The 18,927-nt window shown below is 42.4% G+C and overlaps 1 protein-coding gene across 5 annotated transcripts in view; it reads left to right on the forward strand.

The window, feature by feature from the left end:
• The window catches only part of afg2a (AFG2 AAA ATPase homolog A), a 457,570-nt gene that overhangs the window by 68,773 nt on the left and 369,870 nt on the right, over positions 1-18,927 (forward strand). The gene's annotated exons all lie outside the window — the stretch shown is intronic.

Here is an 18,927-nt window from a genome sequence, read left to right on the forward strand (position 1 = left end):
GGTGGTAGAAAAGCCGTTTTTTGCAGACTGAGTTCCTGATACATGTAAATCACGTACTTCTCTACTGGGAAAGCAATGGAGTTGTACAGTTAGCTTTTGGTATTACTTTTTTATGCCTAGCTATAAGCATTGTGGATATTACTGCAAGGAGATGCTACTTCGCTTGAAGAAACTATGTTCTCTGTTTAATTAGTAGACAAAAAATTTCCAGGTTATTCTTACGGATATTAATTGTTCTTGGATGTTATTTATGATAGATTCAAGATTCTTCAATCTAGATTCCAGTAGACAACTATAAAGGAGAATGAAATAATTGTTACTCCTGATCTGATGCAGCACAAAAAAACCCAACAAGATTAAGAACACAATAATAATTTATTACATAAATATAAGCATGTAAGAAAGCTTATATACATAGATTTATTGTATGTTCATAAAGTTGATGCAGGGCACAGGAGTTTCTGTAGATACGGTGATTGACAGGGAATGATAAATGGTGGTTGTTGGAGAGGTGAGTGAGTGGGTGGAAGGAAGTGTTGTTCAGCCTTACTGCTTAGGGAAGGTAACTACTTTTGAGTCTGGTGGGCCTCATCCCTGATGGGAATGGAATAAGTTATCCAAAAGCAGGGTCGGTGGGATCCTCCATGATGTTACTGGCCCTTTTCCGGCACCTTTCTGTATATATGTCTTTGATGACAGGTAGACTGGTGCTGGTAATGTGCTGGGCAGTTTTGACTACCCGTTGTAGAGCCTTCCTGTCCTCTATAGTGCAGTTCCTGTACTATGCAGCGATACAACTTTATAGGATTCTCATTCTCTCTCTCTCTCTCTCTCTCTCTCTCTCTCTCTCTCTCTATCTCTATCTCTATCTCTATCTCTATCTCTATCTCTATCTCTATCTCTATCTCTATCTCTATCTCTATCTCTATCTCTATCTCTATCTATCTATCTCTCTCTCTCTCTCTCTATCTGTAAAATGACGTGAGTATAGATATGCATTGTCTAGCTTAGGGGTCCCCAACCTTTTTTGCACCGTGGACCGGTTTAATATTGACAATATTCTTGCGGACCGGCCAACCGAGGGTGGGGGTGGGGTGGTGTTCAAGTAGGGTTAAACTCACCTCAACATTGTCTCTTACAGTTAGGGTTGCCAGCTTTCTCACTCCCAAATAAGGAACAAAAGTAGCAGTCAAATCCCGGACACTTTACCCCAGGAAAGACTACCATGACCATGAAGCCTTGCGGGGGCACCTGTGTGCACATGCGTGATGTGCGCGTGTGATGTGTGCATACGCGTACTTGTTGATTTTCCCCCCCACAAATCGGTTTTCCCTTCATCTTCCCGACTATACTGTACATACATTATTTTTGCTTTATATAGGCTGTGTATTTATTATATCATTCCTGCTTTTATTATATGTTAGTGTTATTTAGTTTCGGTTTTATGTATTATTTGGTATGAGTTGTTAGGTTATTTTTTGGGTCTGGGAACGCTCAAAAATTTTTCCCATATAAATTAATGGTAATTGCTTCTTCGCTTCATGCCATTTCGGCGCAAAAGGTTTCACAGGAACGCTCTACCTTAGTGGGGGAAATAAGTGACAAACCAATTTAGCCCAATATTCCGGATGTCCCGGCAAATACAGGACAGTTGGCAACCTTATGTTCAAGTTCAACAGTGCGTGACAGGGAATGAGGAAAGGTGCATATCGTTTCCTCACGGCCCGGTAGCAGATGCTGTGCGGCCCGGTGGTTGGGGACCGCTGGTCTAGCTGTCTTCTGCCTCCTCAGAAAGTAGAGGTTTTGGTGAGCTTTCCTGACTGTGTAGAATGCTTTTTGAGACCATGTTCTGCAAGATGTGCACTTCCAGGAGTTTGAAACTGCAGTTTCCACTGCTGTGCCACCGATGTAAAGAGGGATGTGAGTTCTTCTGAAGTCAATAATCATCTCCAACATCCAACATCTAGCATTTGCAGATCTTCTTGTATTTGTAATCACCTCCTGCGTTGTGTTGACATTGAGGAAGAGGTTATTTGCCTGGCATCAGACCTCGAGCTCTTCTACCTCCTCTCTGTAGGCCATCTTATTGTTGGCGATGAGCTCCACAGCTGTTGTGTCATTGGCGAACTTGACAATGTAATTACTTGAGTGTAGCCATGCAATCATATGTGGGCTTAGCACACAGCCCTGGGGGACTCCTGTGTTGAGGATAATGGGGATGGAGGAGTGGTTGTGCATCTTGACTGAGGTCTGTTGGTCTGAGGTCTAACACCCAGTTGCACGGTGGTGTATTTAGCCTGAGGAGTACAAGTTTGTTCACCAAGGTCTGTGGGACAATCCAGACACAGCATTCTGACATACAGAGTGTTCTTTCTTGTTTTCTAGGTGTGTCAGGGCCAGGTACAGGACATACTATGGCATCTGTCAAAGAATGGTCCTGTGAGTAAGCATGTTGGGGAACGTTATTAGAGACCAAAGAAAATGTGAATTAAGATGAAGTAATGGCTTGATATGTTAAAGCTATGAATTTAATAACAAGTACCTTTTTAAAAACAGTTAATCTGAAAGGCACCTCCCTGCTGTAGACTGAAGGAGGACTATTGAATTTGATGGACTGTGAATCATTTATGTCACTTGGCCCTAACAGGAATGCGCGATTTCAAATGAGGTGCCACCTTTGACCTTACTTGAGCAGGCCTCTTGCTGAGTGTAGTCCTAGATAGTACTGATATCTTCGAGTCTGCTTCTACCATAGGCATCCAAATCAAGCATACTCTACCCTAAATTGAAATTAATCTCGCTGTGAGTTATTCATGATAGGCAGAGATCTGGTGTGGTTTACCCAAGCATCTGCCAGTACAATGTGTTCAAATAAGTTATGTTTCATGATCTGAGCTTACCTTTCAGGCATCATTGGACGTGCTGTTCAATGATTGACCTGAGCAGTAGTATCTTTCCTGGAGTGGATGTAGTGTAACAATTGCCAACTTTGATTGAATGCGCTCGGTTTCCAGTTTAGAAATATTGTCATTGACCATATGCAGGAGTTGTGCAGCGTTATACAGAGGATGTAACTAAAAGTAGATCTTTGCTTCCATTGAAATGGATTTCACCTCCGCTCTGTCCACCAAAACAGACAAGATCTCCCAGTAGCCACCCACTTTAACTCTGCTTCCCACTCCAACTCTGCTTCCCACTCCCATTCACATATGTCCATACATGGCCTCCTCTACTGCCATGATGAGGCTAAACTCAGGTTGGAGGAGCAACACCTCATATACCATCTAGGTAGTCTCCAGCCCCTTGATATGAACATTGAATTCTCCAACTTACGGTAATTCCCTCCCCCACCCTTCCCCTATCCCTGTATCACTCTGCCCCCTCCCGCAGCTGCCTATCACCTCCCTCATGGTTCCACCTCCTTCTACTACCCTTTTTTTACCTTTCCTGCCTATCACCTCCCTGCCTCCCCTCCCCCACCCCTTTATCTTTCCCCTTACTGGTTTTTCACCTGGAACTCACCAGCCTTCTCCTTCCCACCCTCCTCCCACCTTCTTTATAGGGCTTCTGCCCCTTCCCTCTACAGTCCTGATGACGGGTTCCGGCCCGAAACGTCGATCGATCTTTTCCACGATGCTGCCCGACCTGCTGAGTTCCTCCAGCGTGTTGTGAGTGTTGCTTTGACCCCAGCATCTGCAGATTATTTTGTGTTTATGATTTGTTTGATAAGTTGCTTCGTGTAGTTGTAAGCAAGTTTACCTTTTAATTTCTGTTTCACTGCTTCGTGTTCATTGCTACTATAGTAAATGCAGGTTTCCCCCGCCATCCGAAGGTAGAGCGTTCCTATGAAACGGTTCGTAAGCCAGAATGTCGTAAAGTGAAGAAGCAATTACCATTTATTTATATGGGAAAAATTTGTGAGCGTTCGCAGACCCAAAAATAACCTACCAAATCATGCCAAATAACACATAAAACCTAAAATAACAGTAACATATAGTAAAAGCAGGAATGATATGATAAATACACACATAAAGTAAAAACATTTTTCTGCAATCATTGCCGCACTGTTCTCCGTAGCGAAAATCTCACGCAAGTGCTCTCGGCAGAAGTATTCTCTCCAGTAACCTTTAAGCTATGAAGCTGCCAAATCGTACCAAATAACACATAAAAATACACAGCCTATATAAAGTAGAAATAATGTATGTACAGTGTAGTATCACTTACCGTAATCGGGAAGACAGCGAGCACACTGATGATGGTGTGTTAGGCTGACTCGTCGGAGGGTGGGCTGGTGGGACACTGGGGTGTCATCTCATTGTCGTCTGTTTCCATCAGGGCAGGCAGGTCATCTTCTTCTATGTCTGCCTGCCTCGATATCAAGGGTTGAGGTTCATCTGCTGTGGCTGTTGTGGAAGGCTTGAAAAACAACAGTATGCTTGACTGTTTAGCCTTGCGCATTTTTCTATGATACAGTTCTTTGTAAGCACTCAAACCATCCTGCAAATATGCCCTAAACCTATGTACCCTTTCAAAATTATTGTACTTTCCTGCAGTTATTGCAGCGAAAATCTCACGCAGTTGCTTCATGTTCAGTTCCTGAACGACTTCACTTTCTGTCCGTTTGCTACTGCATTCGGTTTCGATTGTTAGCCTTTCCTCTTCCAATTGCATCAGCTCTTCATCTATCAGTTCTTGGTCATGGGATGTCAAAACCTCTTCAACGTCATCTTCGTCAACTTCCACAAGCCAAACTCACTTTGTCCTTACTTAGTTCACCACGATCGAAACGCTTAATTATGTCTAGTTTTACGCTAAGTGTAACACCCTTACGAGCTCTTTTAGGCTTTTCCGATACCTTAGAACTCATCTTGCTAACGGATGCTCAGAATAAATCGACATAAAGCACAGATGCTCACAGGCACGTGTTTAAGCAGTGCCAGCTAGAATGCAGATCCAGGGGAGGAGCTTGGCTGCTCGAGGCACACTGCCTTTTTTCGTTACAGTGAAAACACTTTCTGTTAGCGAAAACAGGTAACTAATGTAGGTCTTTCGTAACAGCGAGGTGTCATAAAGCAAACGTTTGAAAAGCGGGGGACACCTGTAAATGACTTTACCACTCACTTCAGCATTGCTTGCAGTTTGTTCAGGCCATCTGACTGCAGTTCAATATTCTGTACTTGGTCCTTGATTATCTCCAGATCAAATGAGAGAGTTTCATTTCATGCAGTTTCCAATGTAAGGAGCAATTCTTCATGTATTTGTATTAAAGAACAAAGTAATTTTCATTTGAAACTTTGAAGTTCGGTTTTCTCAGGTGCCACTGGGATGGAGAGTAGAGTTGACTATTGAATTTGCAGGTTTTTTGGTGTATTTTACATTCTGGACAGGATTACAACAGCAGACAGAAACCATTTATTTTTCGGTGATTGGAATATATTTTTCCTATACAGGAGTATGCTGCAGATAAAGATTTTTAGGGCAACACTTACCATTGGATAGTTATTTTACTAATTGTCAAGTATTATTTGTCTTTAACACAGATTTAATTGGTTATTAACCTGTGAAATATGTATTATGATTGACAAATATGCAAATAATTGGATTCAGAAATGGCAAAGTTTCTACTGGATCAATATTTGTATTCAACTAGTCAATTTCTGTATAAAATGCCATTTCTTGTTCAAACCTTGAGCAGTGATGACAGGGCCATGCTGATTTCCTTGTGCACAAGTAAATTAAAGTGTGATTGAGGAACGAGTGGAAGTTGTCAGGGTCCAGTGAATGGCGATGACAGTGGAAAGTATTTGGGTAAAGTGAATCAGAATTAATGGTTCATATCTAAATTAAGGAAGAAAGAAAACATTTTTTTTTTGTAGCGTTGAAGGAATTGGAATTGGTATTGTATTACATGTACCAAGATAGAGTGAAAATCTTAGTTCTGCATTCAATCCATACAGATGATTTCAAATATTCGTACATTAAGATACTAAAAGGGAAAAGAAACAACAAAGCAGCAGAATATACTACGATAGCTGCAGAGAATTGCAATGCAGGTGGACAATAAGATGGAAGAGCCATGACGAGGTAGAATGCACGGTCAAGAGTTTATCTTTAATGTGAAAAGTTCCATTCAATAGTAATTGTTCAAAGTAAATTTATTATACTTTATAATTTATTGTCGCCAAACAATTGATACTAGAATGTACAATCATCACAGCGATATTTGATACTGCGCTTCCTGCTCCCCGGATTACAAATATTAAATATTAAAAATAGTAAAAATTAGTAAATATTAAAAATTTAAACTATAAAACATAAATAGAAAATAGAAAAATGGAAATTAAAGTAGTGCAAAAAAACCGAAAGGCAGGTCCGGATATTTGGAGGGTATGACCCAGATCCGGGTCAGGATCCGTTCAGCAGTCTTACCACAGTTAGAAAGAAACTGTTCCCAAATCTGGCCATACGAGTCTTCAAGCTCCTGAGCCTTCTCCCGGAGAAATGTTAAAGTGCATATATGTCACCACATACAAGCCCGAGATTCATTTTCTTGCAGATATGCCCAGTAAATACAAGAAGCATAATAGAATCAATGAAAGACTGCACAAGATGGACAAACAACTAATGTGCAAAAGAGAACAAACTGTGCAAATACAAATAGAAAAAAAATAATAATAATAAATGTATAAGCAATAAATATCAAGAACAGAAGATGAAGAGTCCTTGAAAATGAATCGTTCATTGATGTGGCAAGTGAAATTGAGTGAGGTCATCCACTCTGCTTCGACAGCCTGATTGTTAAGGGGTAATGACTGTTCCTCAACCTGGTGGTGTGGGTCCTGAGGCTCTGCTACCTTCTTCCTGATGGCAGAAGTGAGAAGAGAGCATGTCCTGAATGATGGGGTTCTTGATGATGGATAGAGTCTTATAGCAACAGGATAGAAACTGTCCTTGAGCTTGGTGGTACATGTTTTCAAGTTTTATATTTTCTGTTCGATGGCAATGGAGTAAAGAGGGAATGTCTGGGGTGGCAGGCGTTTTTGTTCATGTAGACATGATCAAGTCAGCAAGGAGTGTAGATGTGAAGTGGAGAGAGGCTTTTGTAATGGACGAATCTGTGTCCATAACTGTATGCAGTTCGTAGCAGTCTTGGGTTGAGCAGTTGCCATAACAAGCTGTAGTGCATCTATATAGTATACTTTCTCTGGTGCATTTATAAACTGGGTCATTTATATTTAGATTTTTGGACATGCCCAGTAGGCTGGACTATACTAATAACTATTAGATAACGAAAGAGCACGGCAGGCAGAAGTGGTCAGTTGTAGTCAAGAGCTCAAAGAACAATGCCACTCCTTTCTCTTGGCAGATTACTGCCCTCTGGCTGAATGGTGAATGCAACAATTTCATGGGCGCCACTGTAAAGCAGTGGTTAGCATGACACTATTATAGCTTGGGGTGTCGGAGATTGGAATTCAATTCTACCGTCTTCTATAAGGAGCTTGTATTCCCTCCCCATGAACACATGGGTTTCCTCTGGGTGTGGTTTCTCCTACAGTCTAAAGACGTACTAATTGGTAGGATCGTTGATCATTGTAAGTTGTCCTGTGACTAAGCTAGGGTTAATAGAAACCATAGAAAAACTACAGCACAGAAACAGGCCTTTTAGCCCTTCTTGGCTGTGCCGAACCATTTTCTGCCTAGTCCCACTGACCTGCACACGGACCATATCCCTCCATACACCTCCCATCCATGTATCTGTCAACTTATTCTTAAATGTTAAAAAAGAACCCGCATTTACTACCTCGTCTGGCAGCTCATTCCATACTCCTACCACTCTCTGTGTGAAGAAGCCCCCCCTAATGTTCCCTTTAAACTTCCCCCCCCCCCACCCTTAACCCATGTCCTCTGGGTTTTTTTTCCCCTTGCCTCAGTGGAAAAAGCCTGCTTGCATTCACTCTATCTATACCCATCATAATTTTATATACCTCTATCAAATCTCCCCTCATTCTTCTATGCTCCAAGGAATAAAGTCCTAACCTATTCAATCTTTCTCTGTAACTGAGTTTCTCAAGTCCCGGCAACATCCTTGTAAACCTTCTCTGCACTCTTTCAACCTTATTAATATCCTTCCTGTAATTTGGTGACCAAACTTGAACACAATACTCCAGATTCGGCCTCACCAATGCCTTATACAACCTCATCATAAAATTCCAACTCTTACACTCAATACTTTGATTAATAAAGGCCAATGTACCAAAACCTCTCTTTACGACTCTATCTACCTGTGATGCCACTTTTAGGGAATTTTGTATCTGTATTCCCAGATCCCTCTGTTCTACTGCACTCCTCAGTGCCTTACCATTTACCCTGTATTTTCTACCTTGGTTTGTCCTTCCAAATTGCAATACCTCACACTTGTCTGTATTAAACTCCATCTGCCATTTTTCAGCCCATTTTTCCAGCTGGTCCAAGTCCCTCTGCAAGCTCTGAAAATCTTCCTCACTGTCTACTACACCTCCAATCTTTGTATCATCAGCAAATTTGCTGATCCAGTGATAATAGGTGGATTGCTGTGTGGTGCGGTTTGTTGGGCTGGAAGGGTCTGTTCCTTGCTGTATCTCTAAATAAAATTAAGAGTTTCTGGTTCGTGTTGAATTGACCAGTACTGATGTATGCTGTTCCACATGTTGCATTGATTTAGTTTTTCTCTTTTCATGCCTGATCTGGGTAATTTCAGCGTTCTCTTTTGGTGTAGATTTCCAGCACCTGTTGTGTTCTGCATCCCATGGTTCCAATATTTTATTTTGCTGTTTCTTCCCACTCTGTGTATATTCAGCTATTAACTGGACAGCACTGAATATAACGGTTGCCTCGACACCCTTGGTCTTAACCCTATTTCATCTCTGTCCCCTTCTGAAATTTGTTTTTTTAACTCTTCCAACTTAGATAAAAGGTCAAGAAAATCTGCAGATGCTGGAAATCCAAACAACACACACAAAGTGGTGGAGGAACTCAGCAAGCCAGGCAGCATCTGTGGAAAAGAGTAAACAGTTGACATCATCAGGACTGGAACAAAAGATGAGAAGTTGGAGTGAGAAGGTGGGGGAGGAAGAAGTTCAAGGTGGTAGGTGATGGGTGAAACTGGGAAAGGGGGAGGGGTGAAGTAAAGAGCTGGGAAGCTGATTGGTGAAAGAGATAGGGGTTGGAGAAAGGGGAATCTGATAGGAAAGGGTAGAAGACCATGGAAGAAAGGGTAAGAGGAGGAACACCAGAGGGAGGTGATGGGCAGGTAAGGAGATAAGGTGAGAGAGGGATATGGGAATGGTGGCGGGGGGGCAGCAATTACTGGAGATTCGAGAAATTGATGTTCATGCCATTAGGTTAGAGGCTACCCAGACACAATATTAGGTGTTGCTCCTCCAGCCTGAGTGTAGCCTCATCATGACAGTAGAGAAGGCCATAGACTGGCATGTTGGAATGGGAATGGGAAATAGAATTGAAGTCAGACATGTCAGTCCATGGCCTCCTCACCTACCACCTTGTACTTCTTCCTCCCTTCCCCCAACCTTCTTGCTCTAATTTCTCATCTTTTTTTCCAGTCTTGATGAAGTGCCTGGGCTTGAAACATCAACTGTTTACTCTTTTTCGTAGACGCTGCTTGGCCTGCTGAGTTCCTCCATTGTTCTGTGTGTGTTGCTTAAATAAAAGGTCATTGAAACATCAGTTCTGTTTCTTTCTCCATGGTTACTGCCTGAACTGTTGTGTAATTCTCGCATATTTTGCATTTGTTTCAGATTTCCAGTGTCTCTGGGTTTCTCCTCCAAATAAGGGCCTAAATTTCTTTACCTGTTTGCAAGTTTATTGCTCCTTGCAGGCTGTGGCAATGGGTGGAAAGTGCTTTTATTATGTTGATGTTGCTCAGTGTGACGCGGTTCGGACAGCACTGCTGTGTGGAAGGATAATGGAGTGCTGTGATGCCCTATTTTCAGGGTCAAATGAGCTAAATGTGGCATCTGACACCTGCCTTGATAAAAACCAAACCGCTCTACAGTAGTGTGACCTATTTAGGGTCTGTTATTAAAAGTTGTTGGCATTAGTGTTTTTTACAGTGGTTAATGTGTAAATTATAGCTCAACAGACAGTGTACTTTACTGAGAGAGAGACCAGTCAACATCAATAACGCAAACATGAGGAATTCTGCAGATGCTGGAATTTCAAGCAACACACATAAAAGTTGCTGGTGAACGCAGCAGGTCAGGCAGCATCTCTAGGAAGAGGTACAGTCGACGTTTTGGGCTGAGACCCTTCATTGGGACTAAATGAAAGAAGAGCTAATAAGAAATTTGAAAGTGGGAAGGGGAGGGGGAGGTCTAAAATGATAGGAGAAGATAGGAAGGGGAGGGATGGAGCCAAGAGCTGGACAATTGATTGGCAAAAGGGATATGAGAGGATTATGGGACGGGAGGCCTAGGGAGAAAGAAAGGGGGAGGGTGAAGCCCAGAGGGTGTGTGTGTCTGGAGGCTACCCAGACGGAATATAAGGTGTTGTTCCTCCAACCAGAGTGTGGCTTCATCTTGACAGTAGAGGAGGCCGTGGATAGACATATCAGAATGGGAATGGGACGTGGAATTAAAATGTGTGGGCACTGGGAGATCCTGCTTTCTCTGGCGGACAGAGCGTAGGTGTTCAGTGAAACAGTCTCCCAGTCTACGCCGGGTCTCGCCAATATATAGAAGGCCACATCAGGAGCACTGGACATAGTATATCACCCCAGCCAACTCACAGTTGAAGTGTCGCCTCACCTGGAAGGACTGTGTGGGGCCCTGAATAGTGGTGAGGGAAGAAGTGTAAGGGCATGTGTAGCACTTGTTCCGCTTACAAGGATAAGTGCCGGGAGGGAGATTGGTGGGGAGGGATGGGGTGGGACGAATGGACAAGGGAGTCGCGTAGGGAGCGATCCCTGTGGAAAGCGGCGGGGTGGGGGGGGTGGATGGAGGGAACGATGTGCTTAGTGGTGGGATCCTGTTGGAGGTGGCGGAAGTTATGAGGGCAACGAGCTCAGCATGCATGCAGGAAGCAGCGCCAATGTAGTCGTCGATGTAGTGAAGGAAAATTGGGGGACAGATACCAGTATAGGTTTGGAACATGGATTGTTCCACAAAGCTAACAAAAAGGCAGGCATAACTGGGACCCGTACGGGTGCCCATAGCTACACCTTTAGTTTGGAGGAAGTGGGAGGAGCCAAAGGAGAAATTATTAAGAGTAAGGACTAATTCCGCTAGACGGAGCAGAGTGGTGGTAGAGGGGAACTGGCTAGGTCTAGAATCCAAAAAGAAGCGGAGAGCTTTGAGACCTTCCTGGTGGGGGATGGAAGTATATAGGGACTGGACATCCATGGTGAAAGTAAAGCGGTGGGGGCCAGGGAACTTAAAATCATCAAAAAATTTCAAAGCGTGAGAAGTGTCACAAACAGGTAGGGAGGGATTGAACAAGGGGTGATAAAACCATGTCGAGGTATACAGAAGTGAGTTTGGTGGGGCAGGAGCAGGCTGGGACAATAGGTCTGCCAGGACAGGCAGGTTTGTGGATCTTGGGTAGGAGGTAGAAACAGGAAGTGCGGAGTGTGGGAACTATAAGGTTGGTAGCAGTGGATGGGAGATCCCCTGAGCGGATAAAGTCAGTGATGGTGTGGGAGACAATGGCCTGGTGCTCCTTAGTGGGGTCATGATCGAGGGGTAAATAGGAGGATGTATCCGCAAGTTGTCGCTGTGCCTCAGCAAGGTAGAAGTCAGTACGCCCGACTACAACAGAACCCCCCTTATCGGCGGGTTTAATAGTAAGGTTAGGATTGGTGCGGACGGAGTGGAGAGCAGAGCGTTCGGAAGGAGTGAGGTTGGAATGGGAGCAAGGTGCGGTGAAGTCGAGATGGTTGATATCCCGTTGGCAGTTAGCAATAAAGAGATCCAGAGCGGGGTATCCGTGAAGAGGAGGAGGGTTGAAAATGGGAGAAGTTGGGGTGGGGGGGGTGGGAGAGTCCTTGACCAGAGCGGGATGGATAATGGTTCAGCGTAACTTGCATTATACACATCATTAGGAAAGGGTCTTCTTCATTCAGAACCAAAGGAAGTGTTCTGTTACTTTTTTTTCTATCTACATAGTATGTTGCATTAATATATTAATTCACTTTGGAAGGTTGTAGATGCTGCAACGATCTTATATCATTAACAAAAGCACAATGCTTTCAGTGTCTGCTGTTCAGCGTCTATGATGAGTGAAATGTTAATGTTTCTGGGCTGATTTCCTATCGTCGCCTTTCTGCCTCATCTGGTACATTGGAAAGAGTGCAATTAGATATTCGTGGGACTGGCATGATTTACATTCACACTATCCAAGTCATAGAATACTTCAGTTGGTGAACTTGCTGACAGCTGAGAAAACTCACCTAAACCCACCTCTCACCACATCTCCAAAGGAAGTGCAGGATTAGTACATTGATCAGTACCATGTAACTCCTTATTGTAATGGAAATCTGGTATTTATTTTAAAGGAAGCTGATATCCTCATTCAAATAATGCAATATAAAACATTTCCTGGTTGTGTTTGATGATTTTTGCTTGCCTGGAGGATCTCATCAGAAAAAGTAACTTATAAAGGGGTGATGCATTAGGTTAGCCACAGGCCTCTCATTTATTCATCATAGATTTAAACCCAATGTAGTCTGCTTTGTGTAAAATACAACAAGAAAAGGCATTCTTGATGTTTATTAGCAAGCAGCACAGACTGTAAGTAATTTATCACTAATTGGCACTAAAATTAGCATTCTCAGCAAAGTTTCCTATTGAATCAGTACAATTCAATCGTGTGCCAAAGATTTGCACTCCTGTAGCTGGGGCACAGGTGTACTATTGGAACAGAAGGGAAAAAGCCTTACTCCAGCTCTGACGGGGCTAACCCTGAGCTTGAAGTATTTCATACTGATAAGTTAAAATTGTGATGAGAATTAGTACAGTCAAAGGAGAATGGTTGTGTAGAGAATGGGAAAGACGCATCTCTTTCACAAATATACATGGTTACACTGTGGGGCAGGCTGCCACCTACTGGAATGATTATGCAAGTTACAGTACTCAAGAAAATTGCCAAATCTCAATTAAATGGCAGAGATTGAGAAATAGATAACATTGAGTTCAGTTAGATAACTTCAACAATTTTTTTTCTACATATCTTTCTTCATAATGTCATCCTAATAATATAATATATAACTGACACTTGAGTAAGTCATAGAGTCAGAGCTGTACAGCATAGAAACAAGTCTTTCAGCCCATGGCAAGTTTGTGCACTGTCGTAGTCCTTCTATGCTGTTCCCACTTGTCTGCATTAATTCCATATCCCTCTATGCCTGGTTCAATACGATACCTGTCTAGATGCCTCTTAATTATTGTTACTGTTCCTTCCTTGATGCCTCATCTGGCAGCTCACTCCAGATGCTAACTACCCTTTGTATGAAAAATTTACTCCTCAGATCTCTAAACTTCCTCCCTTTCACCTCCTTAAACCTATGTTTTCTTGTTTTGGACGTCAGTGCCATGTGAATCGCACACTTGTTTATTTACCCTATCTATGCTTTTCATAATTTTATACACCTCTATCATGCCACCTCTCAGCTTCCTTTGGCCCAGGAAAAACAGACCTTGCCTATCCAATGTCTCCTGATAACTCAAACTCTTCAATCCAGGTAACAAACATCCTTGTGAAACTTTTGTGTACTTTCTCTAGCTTAACCACATCCTCCTTATAGCACGGCAGCCAGAATGGTACACCGTACTCCAAGTGCAGTCTAATTAACAGTATCTACAACTGTAACATGACATCCCAACTTTTATATTCAGTGCCTCAGCTGTTGAAGACAAGCATACCATATGCTTTCCTCACCACCCTATATACTTGTTTTCTCCTTTTTAAAGAACTATGTTCCTTTACCCTGAAGTCTCTCTGTTCATCAGCTTTCCCCAGGGCACATTAATTGTGAACGTCCTTGTCTGAGTTAACAAAGTGAATTAGTTTACACTTGCCCAAGTTAAATTTCACCTGCCACTCCCTTGCACACTTTCTTAGATGACCGATATCTTGTTGTAACCCTAGACAACCTTCTTTACTTTCCACTATAAAAAGTTTGTTGGTGTTGCGGATAGTGCAGAAATTTATCATAGGTTACAACAACAACAAATACTTCTTAAAGTCAGTTGTGGACAAGTGTGTCCTCACAAAGTCATTTAGTGTCTTCTCCAACCAGAATCCCTGGATGAACCAAGGGGTCCACAATCTGCTGAGGGCCAGATTAGTGGTGTTTAGCTCTGGCAACCAAGTAAACTACAGCAGGTCCGGGAATGACCTCTGGAAAGCCACCTCAAATTTGAAGTGGCAATTCCGGGCCAAACTGGAATCACAGAAGGATGCTTGACAGCTGTAGCAGGGCTTGAATGCCATCACCTCCGACAAAGTAAAACCAAGCAACATGTGTGACAACAAAGTTTTGCTCTCAGATGAACTTAATGCCTTTTAAGCTCATTTTAACTGACAAAACAGGAAAGCACCTTCACAAACTCCCACAGCCCCTGATGGTCATGTGATTTTAGTCTCTGAGGCTGATGTGAGAGCATCCTTCAGGAGGCTGGATTCATGGAAATCATCTGGCCCGGATGGGGTACCTGGCCAAGTACTAAAGGCCTGTTCTGGTGAACTGGCTTTAGTGTGCACAGATGTCTTTAATTTTTTGCTTCGGAGGTCTGAGGTACCTATCTACTTCAAGCAGATTTCAATTATACCGGTGCCCAGGAAGACCTGGGTCAATGACTATCATCCAGTAGCACTTACATCCGAAGTGATGAAGTGCTTTGAGAACTTGGTAATGAAACATACCAAATCCTGCCTGAGGACTGACTTAGATCCACTCCAATTTGCCTGCCATCACAACGGGTCGACAGCAGCTGCCATTTCATTAGCTCTCCACGCAACTCTGGGACATCTGGACAGTGATACATCATTGACTACAGCTCAGCATTCAATACTATCATCCCCTTAAAACTAATCAATAAGCACCAAGACTTAGACCTCAATACCCCGTGATGCAGCTGGATCCTCGATTTCCTCACTTGCAGACTCCGGTCAGTTCGGATTGGCAACAACATCTCCTCCACAGTCACCATCAGCACAGGTGCACCACAGGGCTGTGCTTAGCCCCCTGCTCTACTCGCTTTACACTTACGACTGTGTAGCTAATCATTGCTCCAATGTCATATTTAAGTTTGCTGACGACACCATTGTAGTTGACCAAATTAAAGGTGGTGACGAATCAGCATATGGGAGGGAAGTTGAAAATGTGGCTGAGTGGTGCCACAACAACAACTCAATCTCAGCAAAACCAACAAGCTGATTATTGCCGACAAGAAGTAGAAACCGGAGGTCCATGAGCAAGTTTTCATCAGGGGATCCGAGGTGGAGAGGGTCAGCAAATTTAAATTGCTCGGTGTTAATCATTTCAGAGGATCTGTTCTGGGTCGATCACGTAAGTGCCATTGCAAAGACATTACAGTGCCTCTACTTTCTTAGAAGTTTGCAAAGATTTGGCATATCATCTAAAGCTTGGACAAACTTCTGTAGATGTGCAGTGGAGAGTATACTGACTGGTTGCATCATGGCTTGGTATGGAAACACCATTGCCCTTGAATGGAAAAGCCTTGTGGATACAGCCCAGTCTGTCATGGATAAAATGCTCCGTAGCATTGAGAACATCTAGAAGGAGTGCTATTGCAGGAAAGCAGCATCCATCATCAAGGACTCCCACCATCCAGATCATATTCTCTTCTTGCCGCTGCCTCAGGGCCCATACCACCAGGCTGAGGAACAGTTATTACCTCTCAAGCATCAGGTTAACCATATAACAATTACAGCAGGGAAACAGGCCATCTCGGCCCTTCTAGTCCGTGCCGAACTCTTGCTCTCACCTAGTCCTACCGACCTGCACTCAGCCCATAACCCTCCATTCTTTTCCTGTCCATATATCTATCCAATATAACTTTAAATGACAACAACAAACCTTTCTCAACCACTTCTGCTGGAAGCTCGTTCCACACAGCTACCACTCTCTGAGTAAAAAAGTTCCCCCTCATGTTACCCCTAAGCTTTTGTCCTTTAACTCTCAACTCATGTCCTCTTGTTTGAATCTTCCCCACTCTCAATGGAAAAAGCCTATCCACGTCAACTCTGTCAATCCCCTTCATAATTTTAAACACCTCTATCAAGTCCCCCCTCAACGTTCTACGCTCCAAAGAATAAAGACCTAACTTGTTCAACCTTTCTCTGTAACTTAGGAGATGTAAACCCAGGCAACATTTTAGTAAACCTCCTCTGTACTCTCTCAATTTTATTGGCAACTTTCCTATAATTCGGTGACCAGAACTGTACACAATTCTCCAAATTTGACCTTACCAATGCCCTATACAATTTCAACATTACATCCCAACTCCTATACTCAATGCTCTGATTAATAAAGGCCAGCATACCAAAAGCTTTCTTCACCACCCTATCCATGTGAGATTCCACCTTCAGGGAACTATGCACCATTATTCCTAGATCACTCTGTTCTACAGCATTCTTCAATGCCCTACCATTTACCATGTATGTCCTATTTTGATTAGTCCTACCAACATATAGCACCTCACATTTTTCAGCATTAAACTCCATCTGCCATCTTTCAGCCCACTCTTCTAACTGTCCTAAATCTCTCTGCAAGCTTTGAAAACCTACCTCATCATCCACAACGCCACCTATCTTAGTATCATCTGCATACTTACTCATCCAATTTACCACCCCATCATCCAGATCATTAATATATATGACAAACAACATTGGACCCAGTGCAGATCCCTGAGGCACACACCGTCTTCCAATCTGACACACAGTTATCCACCACTACTCTCTAGTGTCTCCCATCTAGCCACTGTTGAATCCATTTTATTACTTCCATATTAATGCCTAACGATTGAACCTTCCTAACTAACCTTCCGTGTGGAACCTTGTCAAAGGTCTTACTGAAGTCCATATAGACAACATCCACCACTTTACCCTCATCAACTTTCTTAGTAACCTCATCAAAAAAACCCTGCAAACTAGGTTCACTCAACTTCACTCACCTCATCACTGAAATGTTCCCAAGGACCTGTCATCTCATGTTCCCAATATTTATTGCTTATTTATTTATTATCATTATTATTTTCTTTTTGTATGCACTGTTGTTGTCTTTTGCACATTGGTTTTTGTCCGTCTTGTGTGTGTTTTTTTATTGATTCTATTGTGTTTTATTGTATTTCCTGTTAGTTGTCTGCAAGAAAAAGAATCGCAGGGTAGTACATGGTGACATACAGGTACATGGATAATAAATTTACTTTGAACTTTGAATTTTGAGCAGGGCATTGATAGAATGCAGATATGGGCGGAGAAGTGACAAATGGAACTCAATCCAGAAAAGTGTGAGGTGATACACTTTGAAGGCAGAATACAAGGTTAATGGCAAGAATCCTCCCAGTGTGGAGGAACAGAGGGATCTTGTGGTCTACATCCATAGCTCCCTCAAAGTTGCCACACAGGTTAGTAGGATGATTAAGAAGGTGTATAGAGTGTTAGCCTTAATTAGTCAGGATGTTGATTTCACGAACCATGAGTTAATTTTGTAGTTCTATAAAGCTCTGGTTAGACCACACTTGGAGCATTATGTTCAGTTCTGGTCACCTCATTATAGGAAGCATGTGGAAACTTTAGAGAGGGTGTAGTGAGGATTTACCATGATGCTTCCTGGATTAAAGACCATGTCTTATGAGAGAAGTTTAAACAAACTAAGTGTTATGTATTTGATATTTCAGTAATATTTGAGTAATCCTGTGTGTGTAGAGAGAAAGAGAGATTAGGGATATGTTGATTAAGCATTTTTGTTTGTTTAAATAATTAATTATGGGTTATATGTAAAAATATGTTAGTTGCATACATCATTTGGCTACCACATTATATGTGCACGCCTCTCTGTAAGTAAACTTGAAGTTAAAACTTCATTCCTGGATTCCCATGTTTTCCTTTGAATTAGTTGAATGTTTTGAAGTTACAAAGCATAACTTTGGAGAAAAGAAGGATGAAGGGCAACTTGATAGAGGTATATAAGAAGCATAGATCAAGTGGGCAGCCAGTGCCTTTTCCCAAAGGTGGTAATGGCAAGTACAAGAGGACATATGTTTAAGATGATTGGAGGAAAGTATTTTTTTTTTACACGGAGTCATAAGTGGAACGTTCTGTGGCAGAAGGTGGTAGAGGCAGATACATAAAGAACATTTACGAGACTCCTAGGTAGGCACATGGGTGTAATAAAAATGGAGGACTGTGTGGGAGGGAAGGGTTAGAGTGAGATTGGAGTAGGACAAAAGGGTGGCCTAATATTGTGAGTCGAGGGGCTTATACTGTGCTGTACTGTTCTAAGTTCTGTAAGAGTATTATTTTTAATTTTAAGGAACTCAGTTATGAGGAATCCTCTTTAGTATTAATGATATAGGAGTGCAATATAATACGCAGTTAGAGATATGACACATTCTATTCTGTCCAGCATGCCCAGAACAGTACAACATAATCTCTGGAGGGAAATGAACAATTGCCATTATGGGTTATGATCCTTTATTTGGACAGGCAGTTTAGATGAAAGCTCTTGACCCAAAACACTTAGTTCTTGCAACATTTTGTGTGTTGCTCCAAACTCCAGGATCTACAGTTTCTTGTGTCTCCAGGACAACATAATGTAGGCATTTTAGGAGTGAATTTAAAAAAAATGGAATTGCCATCTGTGAAACAAGAAACCAAATTAATTGTTATGGTTGAAGACCCCTTTGTCAG

This window comes from Mobula birostris, chromosome 4, assembly GCF_030028105.1.
Source record: "Mobula birostris isolate sMobBir1 chromosome 4, sMobBir1.hap1, whole genome shotgun sequence".
Classification (NCBI taxonomy): domain Eukaryota; kingdom Metazoa; phylum Chordata; class Chondrichthyes; order Myliobatiformes; family Myliobatidae; genus Mobula; species Mobula birostris.